The sequence below is a fragment of the Cupressus sempervirens genome, chromosome 9 (genome assembly GCF_028749045.1).
Source record: "Cupressus sempervirens isolate cs-2001-9-10 chromosome 9, ASM2874904v1, whole genome shotgun sequence".
Taxonomy (NCBI): domain Eukaryota; kingdom Viridiplantae; phylum Streptophyta; class Pinopsida; order Cupressales; family Cupressaceae; genus Cupressus; species Cupressus sempervirens.
Genome location: NC_143126.1, coordinates 113,530,373 through 113,541,019, shown reverse-complemented (window position 1 = coordinate 113,541,019; position 10,647 = coordinate 113,530,373). Strand labels below are relative to the sequence as shown.

The 10,647-nt window shown below is 38.0% G+C and overlaps 1 pseudogene across 1 annotated transcript; it reads left to right on the top strand.

Annotated features, from left to right (window-relative positions):
• The first annotated feature begins 516 nt into the window (after positions 1-516).
• On the top strand, positions 517-3,437 carry LOC149537807 (putative kinase-like protein TMKL1 pseudogene; annotated as a pseudogene). The gene has a single exon (XR_016355892.1). The product of XR_016355892.1 is annotated as a putative kinase-like protein TMKL1 pseudogene (transcript).
• The last annotated feature ends 7,210 nt before the right edge of the window (positions 3,438-10,647 follow it).

Sequence of the window (10,647 nt, the reverse complement as noted above, 5' to 3'; positions counted from 1 at the left end):
CAATTTTAAGTAATATACTTAAAACAAACCATACCAACTACCTATCCAAAAAACTCATTTTTTCTACCAAAATAATCCTAATAAACAAGAAAACTTTGACTTAAGAACCTACTTAAATACCAAAATAGACCATCACACTTTGTTAAAAACCCTTGATTCATTTAATTTTTTGGGGTCATTGTTCTCCAACAAACAAATTCAACATCTCCTTCAAAAGCAGTCAGCTCTCTGTTTCTGAAAACAATAAATAAGAAACAAGGTGAATATAGTTAAAACCCTTAACCCCATAAAGAAATCAAATTTAACCAGTAACACATAAGAATTTTTTGGGAAATTAAATCTGGATATTACCTACCGAGAGACTATAAAAGTTCAAACCTGTAGACTTTTTCACAGTTACTCAACAGCCAACAAGAAAATTTAATATTGAAGATGCCATTTTTCTTGTGTAACACAAAATAAGTTGCCTCGGGTCCAAGTCCATGTGTGTAACACCCGCCCGCCACCAATGTGTGGATTCATATTCAAGCCGTCATCCGGGGACATACACATAAAATATATATATACACAACTATCATAGCACAGGAACAATGATTTTAAATACCATGCAAAATTTCACCTTAAGTCATTGTATTGCAAAGCAATCGGACCAAAGAGAAGAGAGGCCATGTTGTCCTGTGTTTTCAGTACAGTCCTTTGTGGAAGGATAGAAATACACTTGTTCTGATAAATACAGTCCTTTGAAATACCATATAATTTACCCCATTTTGTCTATGAGTTTGAGAGCTTCAGAGCCATCCATGGCATTTAGACTTTTCCTGGTCTGCAGTTGCGCCATCTTGTGTTGGATGCCCTCTCTTTTGCTAACATTTGCTCAAGTTACGAGTGATGGAAATGTGTTGCTGAGTTTGAAGGGCACTTTGGGGGATGCTGATAATTTTATGCTTTCAACATGGAATGCATCCATTTCAATCTGCAAATGGAGGGGAATCCAGTGGGCAAAGCAAGATAACACGTTATTGCAGTGCAATACAACACTGGTAAGATCGAATCTTACACTTTATAAAGATCCTTCTATTTTTGTCTACAGTATCAAACTTCCCGCAGCCGGGCTAACGGGAACAATACCTAGAGAAATAGCCAAGTTGTCTAGTTTGCAGGAACTTTATTTGGATGTTAACATGCTTAAAGGCCCCATACCCTTAGAACTTGGCAACAGCTTGAGCATTTCCGTCCTCTCATTGAGGCATAATCGGCTTAATGGCACCGTTCCGCCTTCAATATGGAATCTATGTAACCAGCTGGTTGAGCTTGACCTTGATCGTAATGACCTTGGCGGTTCAATTCCAGATCCAGCCTTGCTAAATAAGACATGCCCTACGCTGCAAAAGATTGATTTAAGCCTCAACCATCTTGAAGGCTCCATACCCACTTTCCTTTCTCAATTCAGCGGTCTTCGTTACCTTGACCTCAGCAACAATTCTTTATCCGGAACAATCCCTGAAGCCCTTGCTAATCTCAGCCTTACTACTCTGAATTTGGCGTATAATAATCTCACTGGTACTATACCTAGTTTTTCTCATAATTTTAGCCAGAATGATTTTGTGGGCAACAGCCCTTCTCTTTGTGGGAGTCCTCTGCAAGGCTGCTTAGGAGTCCAGAGTTCGAATCCGGGCGGTGGGCGCCATTCTAGATTGAGCCCTGGGGCTGTGGCTGGTATTGTTATTGGCCTCATGGCTTTCATGGTTATTGCAGTATCTGTTTTGATTGCATTGGGCACCTCTAAGGACAGGAAGATAAAAGGAGAGTTTATTAATGAATTTGAGGAAGATGAGAGTGGAGAGGGCAGATTGGTGTTGTTTGAAGGTGGGGAGCATCTGACGGTTGATGATGTTCTCAATGCAACTGGGCAAGTATTGAGCAAAACAAGTTATGGGACTCTCTACAAGGCAAAGCTAGCTCAGGGAGGCACAATTGTTCTTAGATTGCTTAGAGAAGGCACGGCCAAGGACTTGGAATCATTCTTGCCTGCCATTAATGACTTTGGTAGACTCAGGCATGAAAACCTTGTTCCTCTAAGGGCGTACTATGAAGGCCAGAGAGGGGAGAAGTTGTTGGCTTATGATTACATACCCAAAGGAAGCCTTGCCGATCTTCTTCACGGTGCGGGCAGGCAGACATTGAACTGGGCTAGAAGACACAAGATTGCCCTCGGAGCGGCTAGAGGGTTGGCTCATCTTCATTCAGGGCTTGAAACACCCATAATTCATGGAAACCTCAAATCAAAGAATGTCTTGGTTGATGAATACTACGTAGCCCATCTCACAGATTATGGATTGGATAGGCTTATGAGTCCCTCTGCAGCAGCTGAGATGATGGAAGCTTCAAGCCTAGAAGGCTACAAGGCTCCCGAGCTTCAGAAGATGAAGAGGGCTAACACCAAGACAGATATCTACAGCTTTGGCATTCTACTTTTGGAAATATTGATGGGTAAGAGGCCAGGTAACAATGCATCCGTCACAAATGAAATTGTTGATTTACCCAGCATTGTAAAAGATGCAGTCCTTGAGGAGAGAACAACACAGGTCTTCGATGCTGAAATTTTGAAGGGATTGAGGAACGCGGCTGATGATGGGTTGATTCAGGCTCTTCGGCTTGCAATGGGCTGTTGTGCACCTTCCCCTACTGCTAGGCCAGATATCAAAGAGGTGATCAGACAACTGGAGGAAATAAGACCCAAATTGTACTCACCTTTGTACACACCTAGAGGTTCCATTCCGGATTAGAAACAAGCCTTGTGGGTTTGATCGTCATGCTCTGTAAGGGGTTTTTTTTTTTTTTTTTTTTTTGGTTTTTTCTAAATAGAGGTCCTCTACGAAATTGGTTCAGCTATTCTATATTCTATATGAGAGATGAGGACTAAGGGGTATTCAAATTTGGTCAGGGCACGAGCTAGGTCTCATCCCTTTTCAATGTTGGAACCTTACATTTAGTAAGATTTGATCCCTGATAGACTCTTTAAGAACTTTTCAACTTCACTCATAAACCAAATACCCATTCACTGTTTTCAGTAATTTTCTCTTTGTTTGAGACCCTACCTATAACAACTGTCCGATGATCTCCAAAGGCCCATACAGGGATGAGTGTTCTGTGAGTTTTAGCAGTCAGGTAAGTGTGTTTTAGAGTTAAGATTCAGTTTGTGGATTATAAGATTAAATTGTTGGCATCTTGTAGTTCTATATAACCCAACAAAAATGGCAGTTGCACCCTATGGGGCAGCAAAAGCTTGAAGGCTTTACTTATATTTAAGAGTAGGAAAGCAATCTGTAAAATTGTTCAAAGGTGGAAGCGCTAATGTTTTAAGAGCTTTCCATATATTGCCAGGAAATGGTTGTACTGCTTATCTCAACAGAAGAATGTAAGTATTTTTTTCTGCTTCTGAATTCTCAAATGTTGATGGCACTTTAACAGTTTAACTGCCCCTCCAGTTCTTCAAGTGTAGTCAGACTTTGAGAGATGTTATAAGATTGAAACTATCATATTTATGCATAAAAAAACTGAGTCAAATAACAGACTGCAGCGACATATGTATCACAATTCAAATAGCAGCCTGGCCTACATGAATGAACTCATGGATAGTTTGATTTTTGAAATGCATTAGGGATTTTGTTGTAGATTTTAAGAAAATAAGACGATGCGACAAATTAGCTTGCAAAATGGACTGACAGAATCAATTCAATGTACACCTTATCTTGTTTTCGGCTGATTCAAGGAGGAGGTAACCCAAACTATTCTATGGTTGCTTTGCATTGATGTTAGGAAAACATGAAACCCACATAGACAGAGGATGGACTTATGTAGTTATACATATAGCAAAGAAGGGATCTCATGATTACCATTCTACATAAGAAAAATAAAGAAAATAGATCTCATAATAATCATGTCTATTTAGAAAAAAAAGAAAAGAAAAATCTCACAGTAATCATTTCCATACAAGAAAAAGGGAAAAAAGAGAAGCATCTAATGATAAGTATTTCCAAACAAAAAAAATCATAATAACTATTTCGACATAAGAAAAAGGGAAGAAAGAGAATCTTTGAACTAAGATATAGCTTTGACCCTGAGATAAACTTATACAGGAGCTCTTAGGACTTAGGTGTAGAATGCAGCTTTTTGCAGTTTGGTTAGTTATAATTAACAGTCTCTGGTTAGTTTTGGCTAATTTAAAGGTGACATAACTCAAGGCCTGTCCATTGGTACAAGTATAGATATAGATAGACAAGTATTCGGGCTTGATGATAGGCAATCATAAAGCCTACATAGACAGAGCAAGGACCTTATATTGCCATCCACATTATACATATAACAAAAAAAAATGATCTTGTGTATTAAAATCTGATAATAACCATTTTCACATAAGGAAAAAAAAAACGATTTCATAATAATCGTTTGCAAGATAACAAAGATTTCATAACAACTATTTCCACTTAAAAGGGAAAAGAAAAAGAGAAAATCTTTGAAGATAGATGGCATTTTAACTGTGTTCCCCCAAGTTTTTGGTACGGGATGGCGGGGGACGGCGGGACGGGTTTCCGTGACGGTCATTTTTTTTGGTGATTTTGGGGATGAGGGGGGACGGAAAACGGGGATGGCTATATATATATATATATATATATATAGGAAAATTTTAAAATATATATTGAAATTTGCAAATATACATGTCATTCATACGAGCATGTCATTTAAACATTATAGAGCCATAAAATACAACATTTGAATGCCATTAAGAAATAATATCTGATTTTAGTACCCAATTGTCAAAATGCATATCAATATCAGTGAACACTGAACAATGAACATTAACAATTGCCAATATCATAATGTCATAATGATAAACATGATAAATCTGAAAATCAAAATCAAAATATGCTCAAAGCTATAGGCCCAAAGGGTAGAGGGCTGCCATAAAGTCATAAGTGTCAATGTATCATAATCATGTTCATGTTCAACACAAAAAAGAAAACATAGAAAAATGAAGGAGCCTGCTGCTCCTATTCTGCCTCTATTGCTTTTTAGGGCATTTGGAGGGGTGGGGACAACTTGGCTGACCAAGTTGGAGGCTTTAAAAAAATAAATTATGTTAAACTTTTTTAATTTTATGCAAACAAAAAAAGGGGACGGCTAGAAATACTCGGTACAGAAAGGGGACGTCCGGATACGGCTGGTCGTCTTTTTTTTCCCCTTCAGGCATCCCCAAGTTTCCGAGACGTCCCTTGCATTTTTTCACTTTTTGGAGACGGTTGGGGGACGTTCTATACCCATCCCCCCGTCCCCGAAACGCCGAGTTTTAGGCTGGGTACACGTCTCCAGAGAACATAGCATTTTAACATTGAAAAATAGCTAATATAAGCTATAGGGATAGAGTTGAGCTCTTAGCGGTTTGATTAATTATAATTTATAGTCCAAATAATTTTCTCTTCTTGCATGTGCTCTGTTTATAGTTCTTAGACTGTAAATATATAGTCATGACTTGTAGTTTTCAAAAAAGGGTTGTGCTTGTGTTCTGTTCTCTAACTTTAGAAGCAGCCGGTGTTTTGTTTGACATTTCACCTTTGTGGGACAACCTTGTAGATTCCATTTTACAAATTTAATTATATTGATGACTTTTAAGCCTGCCAGAACTTTTTCTTCTGATGTGATGACATTTTAATCCTGCCAATTCTTAATTTTTAATGTATTGGTAACCTTCCAGGTCTATATTTGACTCTTTTTCATTGACAAATTTGTCAGAATAAAGATCACAAATAAAGAAGGCTCTCATTGTTGGGATATGAAAGGAAATGCCTTCTGATGCGCTAATTTGAACCTTTTATCTTCTTTGGAAATATTGAATCTGAGGTTCAGCCATGAAAACAGTGAGTTGCGATGCTTTGAAGCTTTTAAACTTCGAATTTTTGTCTTTGATAAAGTATTCCTTAAACTTTCCCAAATCATTCAGAAGATATTGTATCATTCATCATGACACGAGTGAATTGCAGCTTTCAATGACCTATTTAAAAGAGCCCAAATTTGTAATGAGATATCTTGCTAGAAAATTAAGCATGGCGTGAAGCACAGATTTGTTAAATGACTAATAGCAAATGACTGGGCTACATGTTATTCAAGGTTATAGACTCTGGATGAATTTATAGAAGTGAGCCAAGATAGACATTTTTATTTGGGATGCCATATCATCATAGAAGAGCCGTATCCTCTTTAACTCTTTCCACACAGAGACATAGAAGGGCAACCATTGACACCTACTTACCAGGGTTTTCTATCTCAAGATTGATCTGAAACCCTTTTGCTATTGTTTCGTTGATTCTCTTAGGTCTCCATTAGCGAATCTACCCATTTGGAGTTTGCTTCTTGCAATAGATATGGGTGTGTATTTCCTCGAGGAAGGTATGAACGATCAATGATAGATATCACCATTCAAAAAGACCCTCAAGTTTACAAGGAAGTGTACTATGAAATTTTGGTGTACTAAGTTAAATATTAATATTTTAAATCAAAATAGAAAGTTGAGTTTACTAATTCAATTTTTTAAAGTACGTATGCTTATTAATATGTATAGATAGAGATTAGAGTAGGATCTTAATTTGAAATTTTTTCTTCTGAAGAAATTTTGTATGATTTTGTTTATTCAAAATTGTATTTAAAGTATTAAAACATTTTTTTGTTTTTAAAATTGTACATAAACTTAGTATGCAAGTCATTAGATAATATTTGGTATATCTAAAATCGTAAGTTGAAATTTCAAATTTGATTAAGTGTTGGACATAGTGGAGTCTTAAATTTTTCATTGGAGTCTTAGAGTTTTGAAGTTGCTTTTGTTATCATACTATTCTATTGGCTCCAACTCCCTATCTCAACCTTGTACAAAAGTTGGTCAAGTACAACTTTTTGAATCTTTGGGCTATTAACATCTCTCTTCCCTACAATTCTAAAAGCCCCTTATTCTCTAAAGAGCACAACTACCTAATTGTGCTTTTTGGATAGTGGATTTTTGGTGGTTCCCTTGTTCTCCTACCTCCCAATGGTGTCCCTAATCCTCAAAGTTTGAAACCTATTATGCCTAAGTGTTCTATTATCAAACTTTTGGCTCACCATTGGCTCCTTTCTCCCATGACTTTTTAAGCATCATTCCATTCACCTTGTTGATCCCCAATCCTTGAAGATGACATCATGTTAATGTTGTCTCAAACTGGTTGGGGGGGGTGGGGGGTGCACCTTCAAATCCGTTAACTAAGCTAATACTTTAAACAACTTGCATACCAGTAACTTTAGCAGTAAAGTAATGATAAAAAAAAAAACTAAAACTACACAAACTCTAATGCAACGAGAATCTAAGGGTAACCTTGCTAGAGGTAATCTAGATCCCTGCAAATAACCACACAACAAAAATACAGCACAAGATATGCAATCTGATACCAAATGCAACTCTTTACTCATAAAATAATTGTTTACATGCAATGTGCCCAATTGTAAGGCCTTCCGAGTTTTGGCCAAATACAATAGCAATTACAAAAATAGTTATGCAAGATCCCTCAAGATCCAATCCCAACACTAGCTAGTCCAGATCCACGCTTTGGTAGAAATCCCCTAGGAAGATCTCAACTTGTGCTCGCAAGCCCACCAAGTTATCTCCTTGTTTCCCAAGCCTCAACTACTGGCCCTTATCAAAATGTGCTCTTCTACCACATCCCGTTCTCCGAGTTGGATAAAAATTACCAAAGACTCCACAAGATCCCCTACTTATATCCAACTAAGCCACAGGTTGGCCTAGCCAATTACAAATTAAATAAACCCTTACATTAAATGCTCATGCAAGTCACAAGTCAGTTAACAATAGAAATTAAATATATATAACCCAAATTAAATGCATACGTTAGTTGACCACAACCAACTCGGTTAACATAGAACCAAGACCAAACTGAGCATCAGAGAAAACCACGTCGAGTGTCAATGTTCCACCAGAAATAATTGAGCTCCTTCACTGACTGAGCACCAGTATGTGTCGAGTCCTCCTGAAGCAATCAAGCCCCTTCATTAACCGAGCTACTCAGCCAACATTACAACCAAGCATAACCAAACCTTGTAGAATGAATCGACCTCCCAGCGTACATCAAGTACCATAAGCATCGTTGAACATCTTCATTAACCGAGTCACTCAGTTAACACAACAAATACCAACTACCTAGTAATGATCGAGTACCACCTCTTCACTAACCAAGTCCTCCAACTCCAAAAGCCAGAGCACCCCAACATGCAGGATAGCTTAGACAACCAAGGCTGCTCCTGCATCAAACACCCCAAGTTTGAAAAGATGTTCTTAATAACTAGAAGAACATCTTTTGGGATTCAACACATAAATCCCAAATTGGTTCTTCACATACATATCCTCCAAATCCTCAACTTGTACACTCTTTCCCTTGTTTTTTTGCTTCTTCACATCCATTCTCGGTGTGCTACAAGTATTCCTTCCACACTGATCTCTAACCCTCTCAGAATCCATCATCTCAACTAGGCTACCAATACTCAAGTTCCTCCTACTGAGCTCTTCATTCTGCAAAGGAATCAGGGAATGCTTCCTACCAACTTGCACAATTGTAAACACATTCTTGACACAATCATGCACAACCTTGCAATCATACTACAAAGGTCTACCAAGCAACAAATGACAATTGTTCATGTCCACAATATCACACAACACTTGATCCTTATACTGCCCGATCTGGAAATCAACAAGGCACTGCTCCCTTACTTCCAAAGCATGCTCACCTTGCAACTAGTCAATCTTATAAGGACAAGGATGTCTTACTCTCTTCAAACCAAGTTTTTGAACCATCTCCTTAGCAATAAGGTTGTATGTACTACCACCAGCTGCAATCACATTGCAAACTTTACCACGAGACTTACAATGAGTTTTGAAAAAATTACTCCTTTGACAAGATTTGAGTGTCCTTTAACCAATCAATATTCACCGTGCTAGTAAATTCTCTCCTTGCTCAAGTTCACTGGTAGGGTTTTCAGCCTCATTCACAACAACGACTCTTATGTCATCAGCTTGAGGACAATTATAAGCTCTATGTCCTTCATGACATCTAAAAAAAGTACCTTTAAATTCATCTCTGCATGCCCTCCTTTTCTGATCAATAGGTATTGGTTCATCTTTTGCACTCGGTTTAGCCTTTGCCAAGTAGTCCTCCTTTTCCTTCCCTCTGGAATTATCTTGACCTTTCCTCTTCAACTTATCTTCTACCTTCAAAGCATACTGATAAGCATCCTCAACCGAATCAATCTTCAACATACTGAGTTCATCTTGGATATTGAATCTCAAACCATTAATATACCAAGTTACCTTCTCCTTTGACAATTCTTTGTGCCCAGACTGAATAGTCAACTTGTACAACTCCTCAGTATAATCTTTCACAAACATATCTTTTTGCTTCAAATTATGCAACCTCTTAAACAACTCAAGTTCATAATCAACAAGAATGAACTTAGTCTTCAACTTAATTACCATCAACCTCCATTTAGTGATCTTCACTTCACCTTCCTCCTCTTTGTCTCTTTGCAGTTATTTCCACCAGAGAGCAACATGTCATTTCAACTTAGTTTGTGCCAACCTTACTCTGAGTGGATCCTCAATATCCTCAAGCTCAAAGTAGTCTTCCAATTTACCAATCCAATCAATCAAGTCTTAAGGATTCAAAGTACCTAAGAAATTAGAAACCTCCATCTAATGCTTCAACTTCAACTGAGATCCAGGCCTAGCAAACTAACCAATCCTATGTCCCATAGGTCTCTCCACATAATTAGTTCTATCATCACCACTTGATCTAGCAACTTCAAAGTCTTCAACAACTTCCTCATAACCATCTCCAATACCCACATGCCGAGGTACATCACCTATAACACTTATGATCTTAGCTATCATATCACTCTTCATCAATGCCATCTTCTTTGAGAACCTTGCTTCCACAACATCACAAAGATTATCAATCACCCTGGGGTCTAATCTTCTTGGAGGCATCTTCCAAGATTCTTGCAAGCCCAAAGCAATAAATCCACAAGTCCAAAAGATCAATCAACTCCACAAGATCAACCTTCTCTTCCAACCTTCACCCAAGTCCTAGTGCAAACTGCCTCTAGTTTGGTGCTCGATCTACACACTCAGGAACAACTGAGTGCTAATACCATCTGATGCAACAAGAATGTGAGGGTACCCCTACTGGAGTTAATCTAGATCCTTGCAAATAACCACACATTGGAAACACAACACAAGATACACAATCTAATACCAAATGCAACTCTTTATTCATAAAATAACTATTTACATGCAATGTGCCTCATTATGAGGCATTTCGGGTTTTCACCAAATACAATAGTAATTACAAAAATAGTTATGGAAGATCCCTTAAGGTCCAATCCTAACACGAGCTACTCCATATCCATGCTCTGGTAGAAACCCTGGAGGAAGATCACAAGTTGTGCTCACAAGCCCACCAAGTTATCTCCTTGTTTCCCAAGCCTTAGCAACTAGGCCTTCTCAAAATTCGCTCTTCTACCACATCCCCTTCTCCAAGCTAGATGAAAATTACC